This window comes from Dama dama, chromosome 22 (genome assembly GCF_033118175.1).
Source record: "Dama dama isolate Ldn47 chromosome 22, ASM3311817v1, whole genome shotgun sequence".
Lineage (NCBI taxonomy): Eukaryota > Metazoa > Chordata > Mammalia > Artiodactyla > Cervidae > Dama > Dama dama.
This window is the reverse complement of record NC_083702.1, coordinates 62312178-62339060: the sequence shown is the minus strand read 5'-3', so window position 1 is coordinate 62339060 and position 26883 is coordinate 62312178.

The following is a 26883-nucleotide window of genomic DNA, read 5'->3' as shown; positions in this document are numbered from 1 at the left end:
GGAGGAGCATGAAGCGGTGTTGAAAAACATGAAGAGCCTGAAAAGGTGTGAAAAATACGAAGAGCTTCAAAAGGTGTGAAAAATATGAAGAGCTTCAAAAGGTGTCAAAAATATGAGGAGCATGAAAAGGTCTGAAAAATACGAGGAGCATGAAGTGGTGTTGAAAAACATGAAGAGCCTGAAAAGATGTGAAAAATATGAAGAGCTTCAAAATGTGTCAAAAATATGAGGAGCATGAAACGGTCTGAAAAACAGGAGAAGCATGAAGCGGTGTTGAAAAACATGAGGAGCCTGAAAACGTGTGAAAATATGAAGAACTTCAAAAATATGAAAAATATGAAGAGATTCAAAAGGTGTGAAAAATATGAAGAGCTTCAAAAGATGTCAAAAATGAGATGAGCATTAAACGGTCTGAAGAAAAGGAGGAGCATGAAGCGGAGTTCACAAAAATGAAGAGCCTGAAAAGGTGGAAAATATATGAAGAGCTTCAAAAGGTGTCAAAAATTTGAAGAGCATGAAACAGTCTGAAAAATAGGAGGAGCATGAATTGGTTTTGAAAAACATGTAGAGCCTGAAAACATGCGAAATATATGAAGCGCTTCAAAAGGTGTGAAATACATGAGGAGCATGAAACAGTTGAAAAATAGGAGGAACATGAAGCGATGTTCAAAAACACGAAGAGCTTGAAAGGCGTGAAAAATATGAAGAGCTTTAAAAGGTGTCAAAAATATGAGGAGCATGAAACGTTCAGAAAAATAGGAGGATCATGAAACGTTGTTGAAAAACATGAAGAGCTTGAAAAGGTGTGAAAAATATGAAGAGCCTCAAAACGTGTCAAAAATATGAGGAGTATGAAACGGTCTGGAAAATAGCAGGAGCATGAAGCGGTGTTGAAAAGATGAAGAGCCTGAAAACGTGTGAAAAATATGAAGAGCTTCAAAATTATGAAAAATATGAAGAGCTTCAATAGGTGTGAAAAATGTGAAGAGATTCAAAATGTGTCAAAAATGACATGAGCATGAAACGGTCTGAAAAATACGAGGAGCATGAAGCGGTGTTGAAAATCATGAGGAGCCTGAAAAGGTGTTAAAAATATGAAGAGCCTCAAAAGGTGTGAAATACATGAGGAGCATGAAACGGTCTGAAAAATAGGAGGAGCATGAAGTGGTGTTCAAAAACATGAAGAGCCTGAAAAGGTGTGAGAAATATGAAGAGCTTCAAAAGGTGTCAAAAATATGAGGAGCATGATACTCTCTGCAAAATAGGAGGAGCATGAAGTTGTGTTGAAAAACATGAAGAGCCTGAAAATGTGTGAAAAATATGAAGAGCTTCAAAAGGTGTCAAATATATGAGGAGTATGAAACGGTCTGAAAAACCGGAGGAGCATGAAGCGGTGTTCAAAATCCTGAAGAGCATGAGAAGGTGTGAGAAATTTGAAGAGCTTCAAAAATGTGAAAAATATGAAGAGCTTCAAAAGGTGTGAAATATATGAAGAGGTTCAAAAGGTGTGAAAAATATGAACAGCTTCAAAAGGTGTCAAAAATATGAAGAGCATGAAACGGTCTGAATAATAGGAGGAGCATGAAGTGGTGTTGAAAAACATGAAGAGCCTGAAAATGTGTGAAATATATGAAGAGCTTCAAAAGGTGTGAAAAATATGAAGAGCTTCAAAAGGTGTCAAAAATATGAAGAGCATGAAACGGTCGCACAAATAGGAGGAACTTGAAGTGGTTTTCGAAAACATGAAGAGTCTGAAAAGGTGTGAAATATAAGAAGAGCTTCAAAAGGTGTCAAAGTTATGAGGAGCATGAAACGGTCTGAAAAATAGGAGGATCATGAAACAGTGTTGAAAAACATGAAGAGCCTGAAAAGGTGTGAAAAATATGAAGAGCTTCAAAAGGTGTCAAAAATATGAAGAGCATGAAACGGTCTGAAAAATAGTAGGAACATGAAGTGGTGTTGAAAAACATGAAGAGCCTGAAAATGTGTGAAATATATGAAGAGCTTCAAAAGGTGTGAAAAATATGAAGAGCTTCAAAAGGTGTCAAAAATATGAAGAGCATGAAACGGTCGCACAAATAGGAGGAACTTGAAGTGGTTTTCGAAAACATGAAGAGTCTGAAAAGGTGTGAAATATAAGAAGAGCTTCAAAAGGTGTCAAAATTATGAGGAGCATGAAACGGTCTGAAAAATAGGAGGATCATGAAACAGTGTTGAAAAACATGAAGAGCCTGAAAAGGTGTGAAAAATATGAAGAGCTTCAAAACGTGTCAAAAATAAGAGGAGCATGAAACTCTCTGAAAAATAGAGGAGTATGATGCGGTGTTGAAAAATATGAAGAGCTTCAAAAGCTGTCAAAAAGGAGATGACCATGAAACGGTCTGAGAAATAGAAGGAACATGAAGTTCTTTTCAAAAAAATGAAGAACCTGAAAAGGTGTGAAGTATATGAAGATTTCAAAAGGTGTCAAAAATATGAGGAGCATGAAACGGTCTGAAAATTAGGAGGAGCATGAAGTCATGTTGAAAAACATGAAGAGCCTGAAAATGTGAGAAAAATACGAAGAGCTTCAAAAGGTGTCACAAATATGAGGAGCATGAAACGGTCTGAAATATATGAGGAGCATGAAGTGGTGTTCAAAAACATGAAGAGCCTGAAAACGTGTGAAAAATTTGAAGATCTTCAAAAATGTGAAAAATATGAAGAGCTTCAAAAGGTGTGAAATATATGAAGATCTTCAAAAGGTGTCAAAAATTAGATGAGCATGAAACGGTGTGAAAAATAGGAGGAGCATGAAGTGGTGTTCAAAAATTTGAAGAGCCTGAAATGGTGTGAAATATATGAAGAGTTTCAAAAGGTGTCAAATATATGAGGAGCATAAACGGTCTGAAAATAGGAGGAGCATGAAGTGGTGTTGAAAATCATGACAAGCCTTAAAAGGTGCGTAAAATATGAAGAGCTTCAAAATGTGTGAAATACATGAGGAGCATGAAACGGTCTGAAAAATAGGAGGAGCATGAAGCGGTGTTCAAAAATATGAAGAGCCTGAAAATTTGCGAAAACTATGAAGAGCTTCAGAAGGTGTCAAAAATTAGATGAGCATGAAATGGTCTGAAAATAGGAGGAGCATGAAGCGGTGTTGAAAAACATGAGGAGCCTGAAAAGGTGTGAAACATATGAAGAGCTGCAAAAGTTGTGAAAAATATGAAGAGCTTCAAATGCTGTCAAAAATGAGATGAGCATGAAACGGTCTGAGAAATAGGAGAAGCATGAAGTGGTGTTGAAAAACATGAAGAGCCTGAAAAAGTGTGAAATATATGAAGAGCTTCAAAAGGTGTGAAAAATATGAAGAGCTTCAAAAGGTGTCAAAAATATGAGGAGCATGAAACGGTCTGAAAAATAGGAGAAGCATTGTAGCATTGTTCAAAAACTTGAATAGCCTGAAATGGTGTGAAAAATATGAAGAGCTTCAAAAGGTGTTAAAAATATGAGGAGCATGAAACGGTCTGAAAAATAGGAGGAGCATGAAACGGTCTGAAAAATTGGAGGAGCATGAAGCCGTGTTGAAAAACATGAAGAGCCTGAAAAGGTGTGAAAAATAAAGAGCTTCAAAAGGTGTCAAAAATATGTGGAGCATGTAACGGTTTGAAAAATAGGAGGAGCATGAAGCGGTGTTCAAAAACATGAAGATCCTGAAAAGGTGTGAAAAATACGAAGAGCTTCAAAAGATGTGAAATACATGAGGAGCATGAAACTGTCTGAAAAATAGGAGGAGCATGAAGCGCTGTTCAAAAACATGAAGAGCTTGAAAAGGTGTAAAAAATATGAAGAGCTACAAAAGGTGTGAAATATATGAGGAGCTTGAAACGGTCTGAAAAATAGGAGGAGCATGAAACGGTCTGAAAAATAAGAGGAGCATGAAGCCGTGTTGAAAAACATGAAGAGCCTGAAAAGGTGTGAAAAATAAAGAGCTTCAAAAGGTGTCAAAATATGTGGAGCATGTAACGGTTTGAAAAATAGGAGGAGCATGAAGCGGTGTTCAAAAACATGAAGAGCCTGAAAAGGTGTGAAAAATATGAAGAGCTTCAAAAGGTGTCAAAAATATGAGGAGCATGAAATGGTCTGAAAAATATGAGGAGCATGAAATGATCTGAAAACAGGAGGATGATGATGCGGTGTGGAAAAACATGAAGAGCCTGAAAACGTGTGAAAAATATGAAGAGCTTAAAAGCTGTGAAAAATATGAAGAGCTTCAAAAGTTGTCAAAAATATGAGGAGCATGAAACAGTCTGAAAATTTGGAAGAGCATGAAGTGGTGTTCAAAAACATGAAGAGCCTGAAAAGGTGTGAAAAATATGAAGATCTTCAAAAGGTGTCAAAAATATGAGGATCATGAAACGGTCTGAAAAATAGGAGGAGCATGAAGCGGTGTTGAAAAACATGAAGAACCTGAAAAGGTGTGAAAAATATGAAGAGCTTCAAAAGGTGTCAAAAATATGAGGAGCATGAATGGTCTGAAAAACAGGAGGAGCATGAAGCGGTGTTCAAAAACATGAAGAGCCTGAAAATGTGTGACAAATATGAAGAGCTTCAAAGGTGTCATAAATATAAGGAGAATGAAACGGTCTGAAAAATTGGAGGAGTAGAAACGGAGTTCAAAAACATGAAGAGCCAGAAAAGGTGTGAAAAATATGAAGAGCTACAAAAGTTGTCAAAAATATGAGGAGCATGAACGGTCTGAAAAATAGGAGGAGCATGAAGCGGTGTTGAAAAACATGAAGAGCCTGAAAAGGTGTGAAAAATATGAAGAGCTTCAAAAGGTGTCAAAAATATGAGGAGCATGAAACGGTCTGAAAAATAGGAGGAGCATGAAGCGGTATTCAAAAACATGAAGAGCCTGAAAAGCTCTGAAATTATGTCAAGATTCAAAACGTGTGACAAATATGAGGAGCATGAAACGGTCTGAAAAATAGGAGGAGCATGAAGCGGTGTTAAAGAACATGAAGAGCCTGAAAAGGTGTGAAATATAGGAAGAGCTTGAAAAGGTGTCAACAATATGAGGAGCATGAAACAGTCTGAAACATAGGAGGAGCATGAAAGGGTGTTAAAAAACATGAAGAGCTTCAAAAGGTGTGAAACATATAAAGAGCTTCAAAAGGTGTCAAATATATGAGGAGCAGGAAACGGTCTGAAAAATAGGAGGAGCATGAAGTGATGTTGAAAAACATGAAGAGCCTGAAAAGGTGTGAAAAATATGAAGAGCTTCAAAAGGTGTCAGAAATTTGAGGAGCATGAAACGGTCTGAAAAATAGGAGGAGCATGTAGTGGTGTTGAAAAACATGAAGAGCCTGAAAAGGTGTGAAAAATATGAAGAGCTTAAAAATGTTTCAAAAATATGAGGAGCATGAAACGGGCTGAAAAATAGGAGGAGCATGAAGTGATGTTGAAAAACATGAAGAGCCTGAAAAGGTGTGCAAAATATGAAGAGCTTCAAAAGTTGTCAAAAATTGTAGGAGCATGAACGGTCTGAAAAATAGGAGCATGAAGCGGTGTTGGAAAACATGAAGAGCCTGAAAAGGTGTGAAAAATATGAAGAGCTTCAAAAGGTGTCAAAAATCTGATTGACATGAACGGTCTTAAAAACAGGAGGAGGATGAAGTGTTGTTGAAAAACATGAAGAGCCTGAAAAGGTGTGAAAAATATGAAGAGCTTAAAAATGTTTCAAAAATATGAGGAGCATGAAACGGGCTGAAAAATAGGAGGAGCATGAAGTGATGTTGAAAAACATGAAGAGCCTGAAAAGGTGTGAAAAATATGAAGAGCTTCAAAAGGTGTCAAAAATATGATTGACATGAACGGTCTTAAAAACAAGAGGAGGATGAAGTGGTGTTGAAAAACATGAAGAGCCTGAAAAGGTGTGAAAAATGTGAAGAGCTTAAAAATGTTTCAAAAATATGAGGAGCATGAAACGGTCTGAAAAATAGGAGGAGCATGAAGCGGTGTTCAAAAATATGAAGAGCCTGAAAATTTGCGAAAACTATGAAGAGCTTCAGAAGGTGTCAAAAATTAGATGAGCATGAAATGGTCTGAAAATAGGAGGAGCATGAAGCGGTGTTGAAAAACATGAGGAGCCTGAAAAGGTGTGAAACATATGAAGAGCTGCAAAAGTTGTGAAAAATATGAAGAGCTTCAAATGCTGTCAAAAATGAGATGAGCATGAAACGGTCTGAGAAATAGGAGAAGCATGAAGTGGTGTTGAAAAACATGAAGAGCCTGAAAAAGTGTGAAATATATGAAGAGCTTCAAAAGGTGTGAAAAATATGAAGAGCTTCAAAAGGTGTCAAAAATATGAGGAGCATGAAACGGTCTGAAAAATAGGAGAAGCATTGTAGCATTGTTCAAAAACTTGAATAGCCTGAAATGGTGTGAAAAATATGAAGAGCTTCAAAAGGTGTTAAAAATATGAGGAGCATGAAACGGTCTGAAAAATAGGAGGAGCATGAAACGGTCTGAAAAATTGGAGGAGCATGAAGCCGTGTTGAAAAACATGAAGAGCCTGAAAAGGTGTGAAAAATAAAGAGCTTCAAAAGGTGTCAAAAATATGTGGAGCATGTAACGGTTTGAAAAATAGGAGGAGCATGAAGCGGTGTTCAAAAACATGAAGATCCTGAAAAGGTGTGAAAAATACGAAGAGCTTCAAAAGATGTGAAATACATGAGGAGCATGAAACTGTCTGAAAAATAGGAGGAGCATGAAGCGCTGTTCAAAAACATGAAGAGCTTGAAAAGGTGTAAAAAATATGAAGAGCTACAAAAGGTGTGAAATATATGAGGAGCTTGAAACGGTCTGAAAAATAGGAGGAGCATGAAACGGTCTGAAAAATAAGAGGAGCATGAAGCCGTGTTGAAAAACATGAAGAGCCTGAAAAGGTGTGAAAAATAAAGAGCTTCAAAAGGTGTCAAAATATGTGGAGCATGTAACGGTTTGAAAAATAGGAGGAGCATGAAGCGGTGTTCAAAAACATGAAGAGCCTGAAAAGGTGTGAAAAATATGAAGAGCTTCAAAAGGTGTCAAAAATATGAGGAGCATGAAATGGTCTGAAAAATATGAGGAGCATGAAATGATCTGAAAACAGGAGGATGATGATGCGGTGTGGAAAAACATGAAGAGCCTGAAAACGTGTGAAAAATATGAAGAGCTTAAAAGCTGTGAAAAATATGAAGAGCTTCAAAAGTTGTCAAAAATATGAGGAGCATGAAACAGTCTGAAAATTTGGAAGAGCATGAAGTGGTGTTCAAAAACATGAAGAGCCTGAAAAGGTGTGAAAAATATGAAGATCTTCAAAAGGTGTCAAAAATATGAGGATCATGAAACGGTCTGAAAAATAGGAGGAGCATGAAGCGGTGTTGAAAAACATGAAGAACCTGAAAAGGTGTGAAAAATATGAAGAGCTTCAAAAGGTGTCAAAAATATGAGGAGCATGAATGGTCTGAAAAACAGGAGGAGCATGAAGCGGTGTTCAAAAACATGAAGAGCCTGAAAATGTGTGACAAATATGAAGAGCTTCAAAGGTGTCATAAATATAAGGAGAATGAAACGGTCTGAAAAATTGGAGGAGTAGAAACGGAGTTCAAAAACATGAAGAGCCAGAAAAGGTGTGAAAAATATGAAGAGCTACAAAAGTTGTCAAAAATATGAGGAGCATGAACGGTCTGAAAAATAGGAGGAGCATGAAGCGGTGTTGAAAAACATGAAGAGCCTGAAAAGGTGTGAAAAATATGAAGAGCTTCAAAAGGTGTCAAAAATATGAGGAGCATGAAACGGTCTGAAAAATAGGAGGAGCATGAAGCGGTATTCAAAAACATGAAGAGCCTGAAAAGCTCTGAAATTATGTCAAGATTCAAAACGTGTGACAAATATGAGGAGCATGAAACGGTCTGAAAAATAGGAGGAGCATGAAGCGGTGTTAAAGAACATGAAGAGCCTGAAAAGGTGTGAAATATAGGAAGAGCTTGAAAAGGTGTCAACAATATGAGGAGCATGAAACAGTCTGAAACATAGGAGGAGCATGAAAGGGTGTTAAAAAACATGAAGAGCTTCAAAAGGTGTGAAACATATAAAGAGCTTCAAAAGGTGTCAAATATATGAGGAGCAGGAAACGGTCTGAAAAATAGGAGGAGCATGAAGTGATGTTGAAAAACATGAAGAGCCTGAAAAGGTGTGAAAAATATGAAGAGCTTCAAAAGGTGTCAGAAATTTGAGGAGCATGAAACGGTCTGAAAAATAGGAGGAGCATGTAGTGGTGTTGAAAAACATGAAGAGCCTGAAAAGGTGTGAAAAATATGAAGAGCTTAAAAATGTTTCAAAAATATGAGGAGCATGAAACGGGCTGAAAAATAGGAGGAGCATGAAGTGATGTTGAAAAACATGAAGAGCCTGAAAAGGTGTGCAAAATATGAAGAGCTTCAAAAGTTGTCAAAAATTGTAGGAGCATGAACGGTCTGAAAAATAGGAGCATGAAGCGGTGTTGGAAAACATGAAGAGCCTGAAAAGGTGTGAAAAATATGAAGAGCTTCAAAAGGTGTCAAAAATCTGATTGACATGAACGGTCTTAAAAACAGGAGGAGGATGAAGTGTTGTTGAAAAACATGAAGAGCCTGAAAAGGTGTGAAAAATATGAAGAGCTTAAAAATGTTTCAAAAATATGAGGAGCATGAAACGGGCTGAAAAATAGGAGGAGCATGAAGTGATGTTGAAAAACATGAAGAGCCTGAAAAGGTGTGAAAAATATGAAGAGCTTCAAAAGGTGTCAAAAATATGATTGACATGAACGGTCTTAAAAACAAGAGGAGGATGAAGTGGTGTTGAAAAACATGAAGAGCCTGAAAAGGTGTGAAAAATGTGAAGAGCTTAAAAATGTTTCAAAAATATGAGGAGCATGAAATGGGCTGAAAAATAGGAGGAGCATGAAGTGATGTTGAAAAACATGAAGAACCTGAAAAGGTGTGAAAAATATGAAGAGCTTCAAAAGGTGTCAGAAATTTGAGGAGCATGAAACGTTCTGAAAAATAGGAGGAGCATGAAGTGATGTTGAAAAACATGAAGAGCCTGAAAAGGTGTGAAAAATATGAAGAGCTTCAAAAGGTGTCAGAAATTTGAGGAGCATGAAACGGTCTGAAAAATAGGAGGAGCATGTAGTGGTGTTCAAAAAAATGAAGAGCCTGAAGAGGTGTGAAAAATATGAAGAGCTTCAAAAGGTGTCAAAAATATGAGGAGCATGAAACGGTCTGAAAAATAGGAGGAGCATGAAGCGGTGTTCAAAATCATGAAGAGCCTTAAAAGGTGTGAAAAATATGAAGAGCGTCAAAAGGTGTCAAATATATGGGGAGCATGAAACGGTCTGAAAAATAGGAGGAGCATGAAACGGTGTTCTAAAACATGAAGAGCCTGAAAAGTTCTGAAAAATATGAAGAGCTTCAAAAGGTGTGAAAAATATAAGGAGCATGAAACGGTCTGAAAAATAGGAGGAGCATGAAGCACTGTTGAAAAACATGAAGAGCCTGAAAAGGTGTGACAAATATGAAGAGTTTCAAAAGGTTTGAAAAATATGAGTAGCATGAAACAGTCTGAAAATTAGGAAGAGCATGAAGTGGTGTTCAAAAACATGAAGAGCCTGAAAAGGAGTGAAAAATATGAAGAGCTCCAAAGGTGTCAAAAATATGACGAGCATGAAACAGTCTGAAAATTTGGAAGAGCATGAAGTGGTGTTCAAAAACAGGAAGAGCCTGAAAAGAGGTGAAAAATATGAAGAGGTTCAAAAGGTGTCAAAAATATGAGGAGCATGAAACGGTCTGCAAATAGGACGAGCATGAAGTGGTGTTCAAAAACATGAAGAGCCTGAAAAGGTGTGAAAAACATGAAGAGCTTCATAAGGTGTCAAAATTAGTTTAGCATGAAAGGGTCTGAAAAATAGGAGGAGCATGAAGTGGTGTTGAAAACATGAAGAGCCTGAAAAGGTGTGAAATATATGAAGAGCTTCAAAAGATGTGAAAAATATGAAGTGCATCAAAAGGTGTCAAAAATGAGATGAGCATGAAACGGTCTGAAAAATAGGAGGAGCATGAAGTGATGTTGAAAAACATGAAGAGCCTGAAAACGTGTGAAAAATATGAAGAGCTTCAAAAATATGAAAAATATGAAAAGATTCAAAAGGTGTGAAAAATATGAAGAGCTTCAAAAGATGTCAAAAATGAGATGAGCATGAAACGGTCTGAAAAATAGGAGGAGCATGAAGCGGTGTTGAAAATCATGAAGAACCTGAAAAGGTGTGAAAAATAGGCAGAGCTTCAAAAGGTGTCAAAAATATGAGGAGATTGAAACGGTCTGAAAAATACGAGGAGCATGAAGTGGTGTTGAAAAACATGACGAGCCTAAAAGGTGTGAAAAATAGGAAGAGCTTCAAAAGGTGTCAACAATATGAGGAGCATGAAACGGTCTGAAAAATAGGAGGAGCATGAAGCGGTGTTGAAAATCATGAAGAGCCTAAAAATGTGTGAAATATATGAAGAGCTTCAAAAGGTGTGCAAAATATGAAGAGCTTCAAAAGGTGTCAACAATATGAGGAGCATGAAACGGTCTTAAAAATAGGAGGAGCATGAAACGGTGTTCTAAAACATGAAGAGCCTGAAAAGTTCTGAAAAATATGAAGAGCTTCAAAAGGTGTGAAAAATATAAGGAGTATGAAACGGTCTGAAAAATAGGAGGAGCATGAAGCGGTGTTGAAAATCATGAAGAGCCTGAAAAGGTGTGAAATATATGAAGAGCTTCAAAAGGTGTGAAAAATATGAGGAGTATGAAACGGTCTGAAAAATAGGAGGATCATGAAGCGGTGTTCAAAAACTTGAAGAGCCTGAAAATATGTGAAATATATGAGGAGCATGAAACGGTCTGAAAAATAGAGGAGCATGAAGTGGTATTGAAAAACATGAAGAGCCTGAAAATGTGTGAAAAATATGAAGAGCTTCAAAAGGTGTCAAAAATATGAGGAGCATGAAACGGTCTGAAAAATAGGAGGAACATGAAGCAGAGTTCAAAAAAATGAAGAACCTGAAAAGGTGGAAAAAATATGAAGAGCTTCAAAAGGTGTCAAAAATTTGAGGAGCATGAAACGGTCTGAAAAATAGGAGGAGCGTGAAGCTTTGTTCGAAAACATGAAGAGTTGAAAAGGTGTGAAAAATATGAAGAGCTTCAAAAGTTGTGAAAAATATGAAAAGCATGAAACAGTCTGAAAAATAGGAGGAGTATGAAGCGGTGTTGAAAAACATGAAGAGTCTGAGAAGGTGTGAAAAATATGCAGAGCTTCAAAAGATGTCAAATATATGAGGATCATGAAAATTTCTGAAGAATACGAGGAGCATGAAGCGGTTTTGAAAAACATGAAGAGCCTGAAAAGATGTGAAAAATATGAACAGCTTCAAAAGGTTACAAATATATGAGGATCATGAAACGGTCTGAAAAATAGGAGGAGCATGAAGCGGTGTTCAAAAACATAAAGAGCGTGAAAACGTGTGAAAAATATGAAGAGCTTCAAAAGAAGTCAAAAATATGAGGAGCATGAAACGGTCTGAAAAATAGGAGGAGCATGAAACGATCTGAAAAATGGGAGGAGCATGAAGCGGTGTTGAAAAACATGAAGAGCCTGAAAACGTGTGAAAAATATGAAGAGCTTCAAAAGAAGTCAAAAATATGAGGAGCATGAAACGGTCTGAAAAATAGGAGGAGCATGAAACAATCTGAAAAATGGGAGGAGTATGAAGCGGTGTTGAAAAACATGAAGAGCCTGAAAAGGTGTGAAAAATATGAAGAGCTTCAAAAGGTGTCAAAAATATGAGGAGCATGAAACGGTCTGAAAATTAGGAGGAGCAAGAAACTGTGATCAAAAACAAGAAGAGCCTGAAAAGGTGTGAAAAATATGAAGGGCTTCAAGAGGTGTGAAAATTATGAGGAGCATGAAACGGTCTGAAAAATAGGAGGAGCATGAAACGATCTGAAAAATGGGAGGAGCATGAAACTTTGTTGAAAAACATGAAGAGCCTGAAAAGGTGTGAAAAATATGAAGAGCTTCAAAAGGTGTCAGTAATAGGAGGAGCATGAAACGGTCTGAAATATAGGAGGAGAATGAAGCGGTGTTGAAAAACATGAAGAGCCTGAAAAGGTGTGAAAAACATGAAGAGCTTAAATGTTGTGAGAAATATGAAGAGCTTCAAAAGGTGTCAAAAATGAGACGAGCATGAAACGGTCTGGAAAGTAGGACGAGCATGAAGCGGTGTTGAAAAACATGAAGAGCCAGAAAATGTGTGAAAAATATGAAGAGCTTCAAAAAGTGTCAAAAATATGAAGAGCATGAAACGGTCTGAAAAATAGGAGGAGCATGAAGTGGTGTGAAAAACATGAAGAGCCTAAAAAGGTGTGAAAAATATGAAGAGCTTAAATGTTGTGAGAAATATGAAGAGCTTCAAAAGGTGTCAAAAATTAGACGAGCATGAAACGGTCTGGAAAGTAGGACGAGCATGAAGCGGTGTTGAAAAACATGAAGAGCCAGAAAATGTGTGAAAAATATGAAGAGCTTCAAAAAGTGTCAAAAATATGAGGAGCATGAAACGGTCTGAAAAACAGGAGGATCATGAAGCCGTGTTGAAAAACATCGGGAGTCGGAAAACGTGTGAAAAATATGAACAGCTTCAAAAGGTGTCAAAAATATGAGGAGCATGAAACGGTCTGAAAAATAGGAGGAGCATGAAACGGTGTTCAAAAACATGAAGAGCCTGAAAAGGTGTGAAAATTATGAAGAGCTTCAAAAGGTGTGAAATACAAGAGGAGCATGAAACGGTCTGAAAAATAGGAGGAGCATGAAGCAGTGTTCAAAAACATGAAGAACCGGAAAAGGTGTGAAAAATATGAAGAGCTTCAAAAGGTGTGAAAATAATGAGGAGCATGAAACGGTCTGACAAATAGGAGCAGCATGAAACGGTGTTCAAAAACATGAAGAGCCTGAAAAGGTGTGATATATGAAGAGATTCAAATGGTGTCAAAAATATGAGGAGCATGAAATGGTCTGAAATATTGGAGGAGCAAGAAACGGAGTTCAAAAATATGAAGAGCCAGAAAAGGTGTCAAAAATATGAAGAGCTTCAAAAGTTGTCAAAAATATGAGGAGCATGAACGGTCTGAAAAATAGGAGCATGAAGCAGTTTTGAAAAAAATGAAGAGCCTGAAAAGGTGTGAAAAATATGAAAACCTTCAAAAGGTGTCAAATATATGAGGACCATGAAACGGTCTGAAAAATAGGAGGAGCATGAAGCGGTGTTAAAGAACATGAAGAGCCTGAAAAGGTGTGAAATATAGGAAGAGCTTGAAAAGGTGTCAACAATATGAGGAGCATGAAACAGTCTGAAACATACGAGGAGCATGAAAGGGTGTTAAAAAACATGAAAAGCTTCAAAAGGTGTGAAATATAAAAAGAGCTTCAAAAGGTGTCAAATATATGAGGAGCAGGAAACAGTCTGAAAAATAGGAGGAGCATGAAGTGATGTTGAAAAACATGAAGAGCCTGAAAAGGTGTGAAAAATATGAAGAGCTTCAAAAGGTGTCAGAAATTTGAGGAGCATGAAACGGTCTGAAAAATAGGAGGAGCATGTAGTGGTGTTGAAAAACATGAAGAGCCTGAAAAGGTGTGAAAAATATGAAGAGCTTAAAAATGTTTCAAAAATATGAGGAGCATGAAACGGGCTGAAAAATAGGAGGAGCATGAAGTGATGTTGAAAAACATGAAGAGCCTGAAAAGGTGTGCAAAATATGAAGAGCTTCAAAAGTTGTCAAAAATTGTAGGAGCATGAACGGTCTGAAAAATAGGAGCATGAAGCGGTGTTGGAAAACATGAAGAGCCTGAAAAGGTGTGAAAAATATGAAGAGCTTCAAAAGGTGTCAAAAATCTGATTGACATGAACGGTCTTAAAAACAGGAGGAGGATGAAGTGTTGTTGAAAAACATGAAGAGCCTGAAAAGGTGTGAAAAATATGAAGAGCTTAAAAATGTTTCAAAAATATGAGGAGCATGAAACGGGCTGAAAAATAGGAGGAGCATGAAGTGATGTTGAAAAACATGAAGAGCCTGAAAAGGTGTGAAAAATATGAAGAGCTTCAAAAGGTGTCAAAAATATGATTGACATGAACGGTCTTAAAAACAGGAGGAGGATGAAGTGGTGTTGAAAAACATGAAGAGCCTGAAAAGGTGTGAAAAATGTGAAGAGCTTAAAAATGTTTCAAAAATATGAGGAGCATGAAACGGGCTGAAAAATAGGAGGAGCATGAAGTGATGTTGAAAAACATGAAGAGCCTGAAAAGGTGTGAAAAATATGAAGAGCTTCAAAAGGTGTCAGAAATTTGAGGAGCATGAAACGTTCTGAAAAATAGGAGGAGCATGAAGTGATGTTGAAAAACATGAAGAGCCTGAAAAGGTGTGAAAAATATGAAGAGCTTCAAAAGGTGTCAGAAATTTGAGGAGCATGAAACGGTCTGAAAAATAGGAGGAGCATGTAGTGGTGTTCAAAAAAATGAAGAGCCTGAAGAGGTGTGAAAAATATGAAGAGCTTCAAAAGGTGTCAAAAATATGAGGAGCATGAAACGGTCTGAAAAATAGGAGGAGCATGAAGCGGTGTTCAAAATCATGAAGAGCCTTAAAAGGTGTGAAAAATATGAAGAGCGTCAAAAGGTGTCAAATATATGGGGAGCATGAAACGGTCTGAAAAATAGGAGGAGCATGAAAAGGTGTTCTAAAACATGAAGAGCCTGAAAAGTTCTGAAAAATATGAAGAGCTTCAAAAGATGTCAAAAATATGAGGAGCATGAAACGGTCTGAAAAATAGGAGGAGCATGAAGCGGTGTTCAAAATCATGAAGAGCCTGAAAAGGTGTGACAAATATGAAGAGTTTCAAAAGGTTTGAAAAATATGAGTAGCATGAAACAGTCTGAAAATTAGGAAGAGCATGAAGTGGTGTTCAAAAACATGAAGAGCCTGAAAAGGAGTGAAAAATATGAAGAGCTCCAAAGGTGTCAAAAATATGACGAGCATGAAACAGTCTGAAAATTTGGAAGAGCATGAAGTGGTGTTCAAAAACAGGAAGAGCCTGAAAAGAGGTGAAAAATATGAAGAGGTTCAAAAGGTGTCAAAAATATGAGGAGCATGAAACGGTCTGCAAATAGGACGAGCATGAAGTGGTGTTCAAAAACATGAAGAGCCTGAAAAGGTGTGAAAAACATGAAGAGCTTCATAAGGTGTCAAAATTAGTTTAGCATGAAAGGGTCTGAAAAATAGGAGGAGCATGAAGTGGTGTTGAAAACATGAAGAGCCTGAAAAGGTGTGAAATATATGAAGAGCTTCAAAAGATGTGAAAAATATGAAGTGCATCAAAAGGTGTCAAAAATGAGATGAGCATGAAACGGTCTGAAAAATAGGAGGAGCATGAAGTGATGTTGAAAAACATGAAGAGCCTGAAAACGTGTGAAAAATATGAAGAGCTTCAAAAATATGAAAAATATGAAAAGATTCAAAAGGTGTGAAAAATATGAAGAGCTTCAAAAGATGTCAAAAATGAGATGAGCATGAAACGGTCTGAAAAATAGGAGGAGCATGAAGCGGTGTTGAAAATCATGAAGAACCTGAAAAGGTGTGAAAAATAGGCAGAGCTTCAAAAGGTGTCAAAAATATGAGGAGATTGAAACGGTCTGAAAAATACGAGGAGCATGAAGTGGTGTTGAAAAACATGACGAGCCTAAAAGGTGTGAAAAATAGGAAGAGCTTCAAAAGGTGTCAACAATATGAGGAGCATGAAACGGTCTTAAAAATAGGAGGAGCATGAAACGGTGTTCTAAAACATGAAGAGCCTGAAAAGTTCTGAAAAATATGAAGAGCTTCAAAAGGTGTGAAAAATATAAGGAGCATGAAACGGTCTGAAAAATAGGAGGAGCATGAAGCGTTGTTGAAAATCATGAAGAGCCTGAAAAGGTGTGAAATATATGAAGAGCTTCAAAAGGTGTGAAAAATATGAGGAGTATGAAACGGTCTGAAAAATAGGAGGATCATGAAGCGGTGTTCAAAAACATGAAGAGCCTGAAAATATGTGAAATATATGAGGAGCATGAAACGGTCTGAAAAATAGAGGAGCATGAAGTGGTATTGAAAAACATGAAGAGCCTGAAAATGTGTGAAAAATATGAAGAGCTTCAAAAGGTGTCAAAAATATGAGGAGCATGAAACGGTCTGAAAAATAGGAGGAACATGAAGCAGAGTTCAAAAAAATGAAGAACCTGAAAAGGTGGAAAAAATATGAAGAGCTTCAAAAGGTGTCAAAAATTTGAGGAGCATGAAACGGTCTGAAAAATAGGAGGAGCGTGAAGCTTTGTTCGAAAACATGAAGAGTTGAAAAGGTGTGAAAAATATGAAGAGCTTCAAAAGTTGTGAAAAATATGAAAAGCATGAAACAGTCTGAAAAATAGGAGGAGTATGAAGCGGTGTTGAAAAACATGAAGAGTCTGAGAAGGTGTGAAAAATATGCAGAGCTTCAAAAGATGTCAAATATATGAGGATCATGAAAATTTCTGAAGAATACGAGGAGCATGAATCGGTTTTGAAAAACATGAAGAGCCTGAAAAATGTGAAAAATATGAAGAGCTTCAAAAGGTTACAAATATATGAGGATCATGAAACGGTCTGAAAAATAGGAGGAGCATGAAGCGGTGTTCAAAAACATAAAGAGCGTGAAAACGTGTGAAAAATATGAAGAGCTTCAAAAGAAGTCAAAAATATGAGGAGCATGAAACGGTCTGAAAAATAGGAGGAGCATGAAACGATCTGAAAAATGGGAGGAGCATGAAGCGGTGTTGAAAAACATGAAGAGCCTGAAAACGTGTGAAAAATATGAAGAGCTTCAAAAGAAGTAAAAAATATGAGGAGCATGAAACGGTCTGAAAAATAGGAGGAGCATGAAACGATCTGAAAAATGGTAGGAGTATGAAGCGGTGTTGAAAAACATGAAGAGCCTGAAAAGGTGTGAAAAATATGAAGAGCTTCAAAAGGTGTCAAAAATATGAGGAGCATGAAACGGTCTGAAAATTAGGAGGAGCAAGAAACTGTGATCAAAAACAAGAAGAGCCTGAAAAGGTGTGAAAAATATGAAGGGCTTCAAGAGGTGTGAAAATTATGAGGAGCATGAAACGGTCTGAAAAATAGGAGGAGCATGAAACGATCTGAAAAATGGGAGGAGCATGAAGCGGTGTTGAAAAACATGAAGAGCCTGAAAAGGTGTGAAAAATATGAAGAGCTTCAAAAGGTGTCAGTAATAGGAGGAGCATGAAACGGTCTGAAATATAGGAGGATAATGAAGCGGTGTTGAAAAACATGAAGAGCCTGAAAAGGTGTGAAAAACATGAAGAGCTTAAATGTTGTGAGAAATATGAAGAGCTTCAAAAGGTGTCAAAAATGAGACGAGCATGAAACGGTCTGGAAAGTAGGACGAGCATGAAGCGGTGTTGAAAAACATGAAGAGCCAGAAAATGTGTGAAAAATATGAAGAGCTTCAAAAAGTGTCAAAAATATGAAGAGCATGAAACGGTCTGAAAAATAGGAGGAGCATGAAGTGGTGTGAAAAACATGAAGAGCCTAAAAAGGTGTGAAAAATATGAAGAGCTTAAATGTTGTGAGAAATATGAAGAGCTTCAAAAGGTGTCAAAAATGAGACGAGCATGAAACGGTCTGGAAAGTAGGACGAGCATGAAGCGGTGTTGAAAAACATGAAGAGCCAGAAAATGTGTGAAAAATATGAAGAGCTTCAAAAAGTGTCAAAAATATGAGGAGCATGAAACGGTCTGAAAAACAGGAGGATCATGAAGCCGTGTTGAAAAACATCGGGAGTCGGAAAACGTGTGAAAAATATGAACAGCTTCAAAAGGTGTCAAAAATATGAGGAGCATGAAACGGTCTTAAAAATAGGAGGAGCATGAAACGGTGTTCAAAAACATGAAGAGCCTGAAAAGGTGTGAAAATTATGAAGAGCTTCAAAAGGTGTGAAATACAAGAGGAGCATGAAACGGTCTGAAAAATAGGAGGAGCATGAAGCAGTGTTCAAAAACATGAAGAACCGGAAAAGGTGTGAAAAATATGAAGAGCTTCAAAAGGTGTGAAAATAATGAGGAGCATGAAACGGTCTGACAAATAGGAGCAGCATGAAACGGTGTTCAAAAACATGAAGAGCCTGAAAAGGTGTGATATATGAAGAGATTCAAATGGTGTCAAAAATATGAGGAGCATGAAATGGTCTGAAATATTGGAGGAGCAAGAAACGGAGTTCAAAAACATGAAGAGCCAGAAAAGGTGTCAAAAATATGAAGAGCTTCAAAAGTTGTCAAAAATATGAGGAGCATGAACGGTCTGGAAAATAGGAGCATGAAGCAGTTTTGAAAAAAATGAAGAGCCTGAAAAGGTGTGAAAAATATGTAAACCTTCAAAAGGTGTCAAATATATGAGGACCATGAAACGGTCTGAAAAATAGGAGGAGCATGAAGCGGTGTTCAAAAACATTAAGATGCTGAATAGGTGTGAAAAATATGAAGAGACACAAAAGGTGTCAAAATGAGATGATCATGAACCGGTCTGAAAAATAGCAGGAGCATGAAGTGATGTTGAAAAAAAGGAAAAGCCTGAAAAGGTGTGAAATATATGAAGAGCTTCAAAAGGTGTAAAAATATGAGGAGAATGAAACGGTCTTCATAATAGGAAGAGTATGAAATGGTGTTCAAAAACATAAAGAGCATGAAAAGGTGTGAAAAATATGAAGAGTTTCAAAAGGTGTGAAATACATGAGGAGGATTAAACGGTCTGAAAAATAGGAGGAGCATGAAGCGGTGTTCAAAAACATGAAGAGTCTGAAAAGGTGTGAAAAATATGAAGAGTTTCTAAAGGTGTCAAAAATATGAGGAGCATGAACCGGTCTGAAAAATGGGAGTAGCATGAAATGGTGTTCAAACACATGAAGAGCCTGAAAGGTGTGAAAAATATGAAGAGCTTCAAAAGGTGTGAAAAAGATTAGGTGCAAGAAACGGTCTGAAAAATACGAGGAGTATGAAGCGGTGTTGTAAAACATGAAGAGCCTGAAAACGTGTGAAAAATATGAAGAGCTTCAAAAGGTGTGAAAAATATGAAGAGCTTCAAAAGGTGATAAAAATGAGATGAGCATGAAACGGTCTGAAAAATAGGAGCAACATGAAACGTTCTGAAAAATAAGAGGAGCATGAAATGGTGTTGAAAAACAGGAAGAGCCTGAAAATGTGAGAAAAATATGAAGAGCTTCAAAAGGTTTCAAAAATATGAGGAGCATGAAACTTTCTGAAAAATAGGAGGAGCATGAACCGTCATTGAAAAACATGAAGAGCCTGAAAAGGTGTGAGAAATATGAAGAGCTTGAAAAGCTGTGAAAAATATGAAGAGCTTGAAAGGTATCAAAATTGAGATGAGCATGAAAAGGTCTGAAAAATAGGAGAAGCATGAAGCTTTGTTCAAAAAGATAAAGAGCCTGAAAAGGTGTGAAAAATATGAAGAGCTTCAAAGGGTGTGAAATATATGAGGAGCATTAAACGGCTTGAAAAATACGAAGAGCTTGAAGCTGGGCTCAAACACATGAAGAGCCTGAAAAGTTGTGAAAAATATGAAGAGCTTCAAAAGGGGTGAAAAATATGAATAGCATGATATTGTCTGAGAAATCGGAGGAGCATGAAACGGTGATCAAAAACATGAAGAGCCTGAAAAGGTGTGAAATATATGAAGAGATTCAAAAGGTGTCAAAAATATGAGGAGCTTGATACGGTCTGAAAAATAGGAGGAGCATTAAGCTGTGTTGAAAATCATAACGAGCCTGAAACGGTGTGAAAAATATGAAGAGCTTCAAAAATGTGAAAAATATGAAGAGCTTCAAAAGGTGTCAAAAATTAGATGAGCATGAAATGGTCTGAAATAGTAGGAGCATGAAGCGCTGTTCAAAGACATGAAGAGCCTGAAAAGGTGTGAAAAATATGAAGAGGTTCAAAAGGTGTCAAAAATTAGATGAGCATGAAAGGGTCTGAAAAATAGGAGGAGCATTAAACGGTGTGGAAAAACATGAAGAGCCTGAAAAGGTGTGGAAAAATAGGAAGAGCTTCAAAACGTGTGAAAAATATGAGGAGCATGAAACGGTCTGAAAAATAGGAGGAGCATGAATCGGTGTTCAAAAATATGAAGAGCCTGAAAAGGTGTGAAAAATATGAAGCTTCAAAAGGTGTCAAAAATAAGAGAAGCATGAAACGGTCTGAAAAAAAGGAGAAGCATGAAACGGTGTTAAAAACATGATGAGCCTGAAAAAGTGTGAAAAATATAAAGAGCTTCAAAAGCTGTGAAAAATATAAAGATCTCAAAAGGTGTCAAAAATGAGATGAGCATGAAACGGTCTGAAAAATAGGAGGAGCACGAAGTGGTGTTGAAAAATATGAAGAGCCTGAAAAGGTGTGAAATATATGAAGAGCTTCAAAAAGTGTCAAAAATATTAGGAGCATGAAACGGTCTGAAAAATAGGAGGAACATGAAGCGGTGTTGAAAACCATGAAGAGCCTGAAAAGGTGTGAAAAATATGAACAGCTTAAAAAGGTGTCAAAAATATTAGGAGCAGGAAACGGTGTCAAAAATAGGAGGAGCATGTAACGGTGTAGAAAACATGAAGAGTCTGAAAACGTGTCAAAAATATGAAGAGCTTCAAAAGGTGTCAAAAATATAAGGAGCATGAAACGGTCTGAAAAATAGGAGGAGCATGGAACGGTGTTGAAAAACATGAAGAGTCTGAAAACGTTTCAAAAATATGAAGAGCGTCAAAAAGTGTCAAAAATATTAGGAGCATGAAACGGTCTGAAAAATAGGAGGAGCATGAAGTGGAGCTGAAAAACATGAAGAGCCTGAAAAGGTGTGCAAAATATGAAGAGCTTCAAAAGGTGTGAATAATGAGAGGAGCATGAAACGGTCTGTAAAATAGGAGGAGCATGTAACGGTGTTGAAAAACATGAAGAGCCTGAAAAGGTGTGAAATATATGAAGAGCTTCAAAAAGTGTCAAAAATATTAGGAGCATGAAACGGTCTGAAAAATAGGAGGAACATGAAGCGGTGTTGAAAAACATGAAGAGCCTGAAAAGGTGTGAAAAATATGAACAGCTTAAAAAGGTGTCAAAAATATTAGGAGCATGAAACGGTCTGAAAAATAGGAGGAGCATGAAACGGTCTGAAAAATAGGAGGAGCATGAAACAGTGTTGAAAAACATGAAGAGCCTGAAAAGCTGTGAAAAATATGAAGAGCTTCAAAAGGTGTCAAATATATGAGGAGCTTGAAACGGTCTGAAAAATAAGAGTAACATGAAACGGTCTGATAAATAGGAGGAGCATGAAGCGGTGTTCAAAAACATGAAGAGCCTGAAAAGGTGTGAAAAATATGAAGAGCTTCAAAAGGTGTGAATAATGAGAGGAGCATGAAACGGTCTGTAAAATAGGAGGAGCATGAAGCGGTGTTGAAAAACATGAAGAGCCTGAAAAGGTGTGAAAAATATGAAGAGCTTCAAAACCTGTCAAAAATATGAGGAGCCTGAAACAGTCTCAAAAATAGGAAGAGCATGAAACGGTCTGAAACATAGGAGGATCATGAAGCGGTGTTGAAAATCATGAAGAGCCTGAAAAGGTGTGAAAAATGTGAAGAGCTTCAACAGGTGTCAAAAACATGAGGAGAATGAAACGGTCTGAAAAATAGGAGGAGCTTGAAGCTGTGTTCAAAAATATGAAGAGCCAGAAAAGGTGTGAAAAATATGAAGAGCTTCAAACAGTGTCAAAAATATGAGGAGCAAGTAACGGTCTGAAAAATAGGAGGAGCATGAAGTGGAGCTGAAAAACATGAAGAGCCTGAAAAGGTGTGCAAAATATGAAGAGCTTCAAAAGGTGTAAAAATGAGAGCAGCATGAAACGGTCTGAAAAATAGGAGGAGCATGAAGTGGAGCTGAAAAACATGAAGAGCCTGAAAAGGTGTGCAAAATATGAAGAGCTTCAAAAGGTGTCAAGAATATGAGGAGCATGATACTGTCTGAAAAATAGGAGGAGCATGAAGTGGAGCTGAAAAACATGAAGAGCCTGAAAAGGTGTGAAAAATATGAAAAGCCTAAAAACCTGTCAAAATTATGAAGTGCATGAAACGTTCTGAAAAATAGCAGAAGCATGAAGCGGTGTTGAAAAACATGAAGAGTCTGAAAACGTGTGAAAATACGAAGAACTTCAAAAATATGAAAAATATGAAGAGCTTGAAAAGGTGTGAAAAATATGAAGAGCTTCAAAAGGTGTAAAAATGAGATGAGCATGAAACTGTCTGAAAAATAGGAGGAGCATGAAGTGGTGTTGAAAAAATGAAAAGCCTGAAAAGGTGTGAAATATATGAAGAGCTTCAAAAGGTGTAAAAATATGAGGAGAATGAAACGGTCTGCAAAATAGGAAGAGCATGAAATGGAGTTCAAAAACATGAAGAGCATGAAAAGGTGTGAAATATATGAAGAGCTTCAAAATGTGTCAAAATATTAGGAGCATGATACTGTCTGAAAAATAGGAGAAGCATGCAGTGGTGTTCAAAAACATGAAGAGCCTGAAAAGTTGTGAAAAATACGCATAGCTTCAAAGGGTGTCAAAAAAAAGATGAGCATGAAACGGTCTGAAAAATTGGAGGAGCAAGAAGTAGTGTTGAAAAATATGAAGAGCCTGAAAAGGTGTGAAAAATATGAAGAGCTTCAAAAGGTGTGAAATACATGAGGAGCATGAAACTCTCTGAAAAATAGGAGGAGCATGAAGTGGTGTTGAAAAATATGAAGAGCCTGAAATGGTGTGAAATATATGAAGAACTTCATAACGTGTGAAAAATATGAGGAGCTTCAAAAAGTGTCAAAATTATGAGGAGCATGAAACGGTCTGAAAAATAGGAGGAGCATGAAGCGGTGTTGAAAAATACGAGGAGCATGAAGAGTTGTTGAAAAACATGAAGAGCCTGAAAAGTGTGAAAAATATGAAGAGCTTCATAAGGTGTCAAAAATATGAAGAGCATGAAACGGTCTGAAAAAGAGGAGGAGCATGAAGCGGTGTTGAAAAATACGAGGAGCATGAAGTGGTGTTGAAAAACATGAAGAGCCTGAAAAGTGTGAAAAATATGAAGAGCTTCATAAGGTGTCAAAAATATGAAGAGCATGAAACGGTCTGAAAAAGAGGAGGAGCATGAAGCGGTGTTCAAAACATGAAGAGCCTGAAAATGTGTGAAAAATATGAAGAGCTTCAAAAGGTGTCAAAAATATGAGGAACATGAAACGGTCTGAAAAATAGAAGGAGCATGAAATGCTGATCAAAAACATGAAGAGACTGAAAAGATGTGAAACATATGAAGAGCTTCAAAAGGTGCAAAATACATGAGGAGCATGAAACAGTCTGAAAAATAGGAGAAGCATGAAGTGGTGTGGAAAAAGATGAAGAGCCTGAAAAAGTGTGAAAAATATGAAGAGCTTCAAAAGATGTGAAATACATGAGGAGCATGAAACGATCTGAAAAATAGGAGGAGCATGAAACGGTGTTCAAAAACATGAAGAGCCTGAAAAGGTGTGAGAAATATGAAGAACTTCAAAAGTGTGAAAAATATGAAGAGCTTCAAAAGGTGTCAAAATTATGAGGAGCATTAAACGGTCTGAAAAAAAGGAGTAGCATGAAGTGGTGTTGAAAAAAATGAAGATGCTGAAATGGTGTGAAATATATGAAGAGCTTCAAAATGTATGAAACATTTGAGGAGATTCAAAAAGTGTCAAAAATATGAGGAGCATGAAATGGTCTGAAAAATAGGAGGAGCATGAAGCGGTGTTCAAAAACATGAAGAGCCTGAAAAGGTGTGGATAATATGAAGAGCTTCAAAATGTGTCAAAAATATGAGGAGTATGAAACGGTCTTATAAATACGAGGAGCATGAAGAGGTGTTGAAAAAAATGAAGAGCCTGAAAAGGTTTGAAAAATATGAAGAGCTTCAAAAGGTGTCAAAAATATGAAGAGCTTCAAAAGGTGTGAAAAATATGAAGAGCTTCAATAGGTGTCAAAAATGAAATGAGCATGAAACGGTCTGAAAAATCGGAGGAGCATGAAGCGGTGTTGAAAATCATGAAGAGCCTGAAACGGTGTGAAAAATATGAAGAGCTTAAAAAGGTGTCAAAAATATGAAGAGCTTCAAAAGGTGTCAAAAATATGACGAGGATGAAACGGTCTGAGAAATGGGAGGAGCAAGAAGCGGTGTTCAAAAACATGAAGAGCCTGAAAAGGTGTGAAAAATATGAAGAGCTTCAAAAGGTGTGAAAAATATGAAGAGCTTCAAAAGTTGTCAAAAATGACATGTGCATGAAACGGACTGAAAAATAGGAGGAGCATGAAGTGTTGTTGAAAAACATGAAGAGCCTGAAAATGTGTGAAATATATGAAGAGCTCCAAAAGGTGTCAAAAATATGAGGAGCATGAAACGGTCTGAAAAGTAGGAGGAGCATGAAGCTCTGTTGAGAAACATGAAGAGCCTGAAAAAGTGTGAAAAATATGAAGAGCTTCAAAAGGTGTCAAAAATATGAGGAGCATGAAATGGTCTGAAAAGTAGGAGGAGCATGAAGTGGTTGTGAAAAAGTTCAAGAGCCTGAAAAGGTGTGCAAAATATGAAGAGCTTCAAAAGGTGTGAAATTCATGAGGAGATGAAACGGTCTGAAAAAGAGGAGGGGCATGAAGCGGTGTTCAAAAACATGCAGAGACTGAAAAGGGGTGAAAAATATGAAGAGCTTCAAAAGGTGTGAAAAATATGAGGAGCATGCAACGGTCTGAAAAATAGAAGGAGCATGAACCGGTGTTTAAAAATATGAAGAGCCTGAAAAGCTGATAAAAATATGAAGAGCTTCAAAAGGTGTCAAAAATATGAGGAGCATGAAACGGTCTGAAAAATAGGAGGAGCATGAAGCAGTGTTGAAAAACATGAAGAGCCTGAAAAGATGTGAAAAATATTAAGAGCTTCAAAAGGTGTGAAATACATGAGGAGCATGAAACGGTCTGAAAAATAGGAGGAGCATGAAGCGGTGTTGAAAAACATGAAGAGACTGAAAACGTGTGAAAAATATGAAGAGCTTCAAAAATGTGAAAAATATGAAGAGCTTCAAAAGGTGTGAAAAATACGAAGAGCTTCAAAAGGTGTGAAATACATGAGGAGCATGAAACGGTCTGAAAAATAGGAGGAGCATGAAACGGTGTTCAAAAACATGAAGAGCCTGAAAAGGTGTGAAGAATATGAAGAGCTTCAAAACGTGTCAAAAATATGAGGAGCATGAAACGGACTGAAAAATAGGAGGAGCATGAAGTAGTGTTGAAAAACATGAGGAGCCTGAAAATGTGTGAAAAATATGAAGAGGTTCCAAAGGTGTGAAATACATGAGAAGCATGAAACGGTCTGAAAAATAGGAGGAGCATGAAGCGGTGTTCAAAAACATGAAGAGCCTGAAAAGGTGTGAAAAATATGTGGAGCTTCAAAAGGTGTCAAAAATATGAAGAGCATGAAATGGTCTGAAAAATAGGAGGAGCATGAAACGGTGTTGAAAAACATGAAGAGCCTGAAAACGTGTGAAAAATATGAAGAGCTCAAAAGGTGTGAAATATATGAAGAGCTTCAAAAGGTGTCAAAAATATGAGGAGCATGAAACAGTCGGAAAAATAGGATGAAAATGAAACTGTTTTGCAAAAGATGAGGCGCATGAAAATGTTTAAAAAATATGAAGAGCTTCAAAAGGTGCCAAAAATATGAGAAGCATGAAACGGAATGAAAAATAGGAGGAATATGAAGCGGTGTTGAAAAACATGAAGAGCCTGAAAAGGTGTGAAAAATATGAAGAGCTTCAAAGGGTGTGAAATACATGAGGAGCATGAAACGGTCTGAAAAATAGGAGGAGCATGAAGCTGGGCTTAAAAACATGAAGAGCCAGAAAAGGTGTGAAAAATATGAAGAGCTTCAAAATGTGTCAAAAATATGAGGAGCATGAAACGGTCTGAAAAATAGGAGGAGCATGAAACGGTGTTCAAAATCATGAAGAGCCTGAAAAAGTATGAAAAACATGAAGAGCCTGAAAAGTTGTGAAAATTATGAGGAGCTTCAAAAGGGGTCAAAAATATGAGGAGCATGAAACGGTCTGAAAATTAGCAGGAACATGAAACGGTGTTCAAAAACATGAAGAGTCTGAAAAAGTGTGAAAAATATGAAGAGCTTGAAAAGATGTGAAATACATGAGGAGCATTAAACGGTCTGAAAAATCAGAGCAGAATTAAAACGGTGTTCAAAAACATGAAGAGCCTGAAAAGCTGTGAAAAATATGAAGCGCTTCAAAAGATGTGAAATACATGAGGAGCATTAAACCGTGGGAAAAATAGGAAGAGCATCCAACGGTGTTCAAAAACATGAAGAGCCTGAAAAGGTGTGAAAAATATGAAGAGCTTCTAAAGGTATCAAAAATATGAGGATCATGAAACGGCCTGAAAAATAGGAGGTGCATGAAGCGGTATTCAAAAACATTAAGAGCCTGAAAAGGTGTGAAAAATATGAAAAGCTTCAAAAGGTGTCAAAAATATGAGGAGCATGAAACGGTCTGAAAAATAGGAGGAGCATGAAGCGGTTTTGAAAAACATGAAGAGCCTGAAAGTTGTGAAAAATATGAAGAGCTTCAAAAGGTGTCAAAAATATGA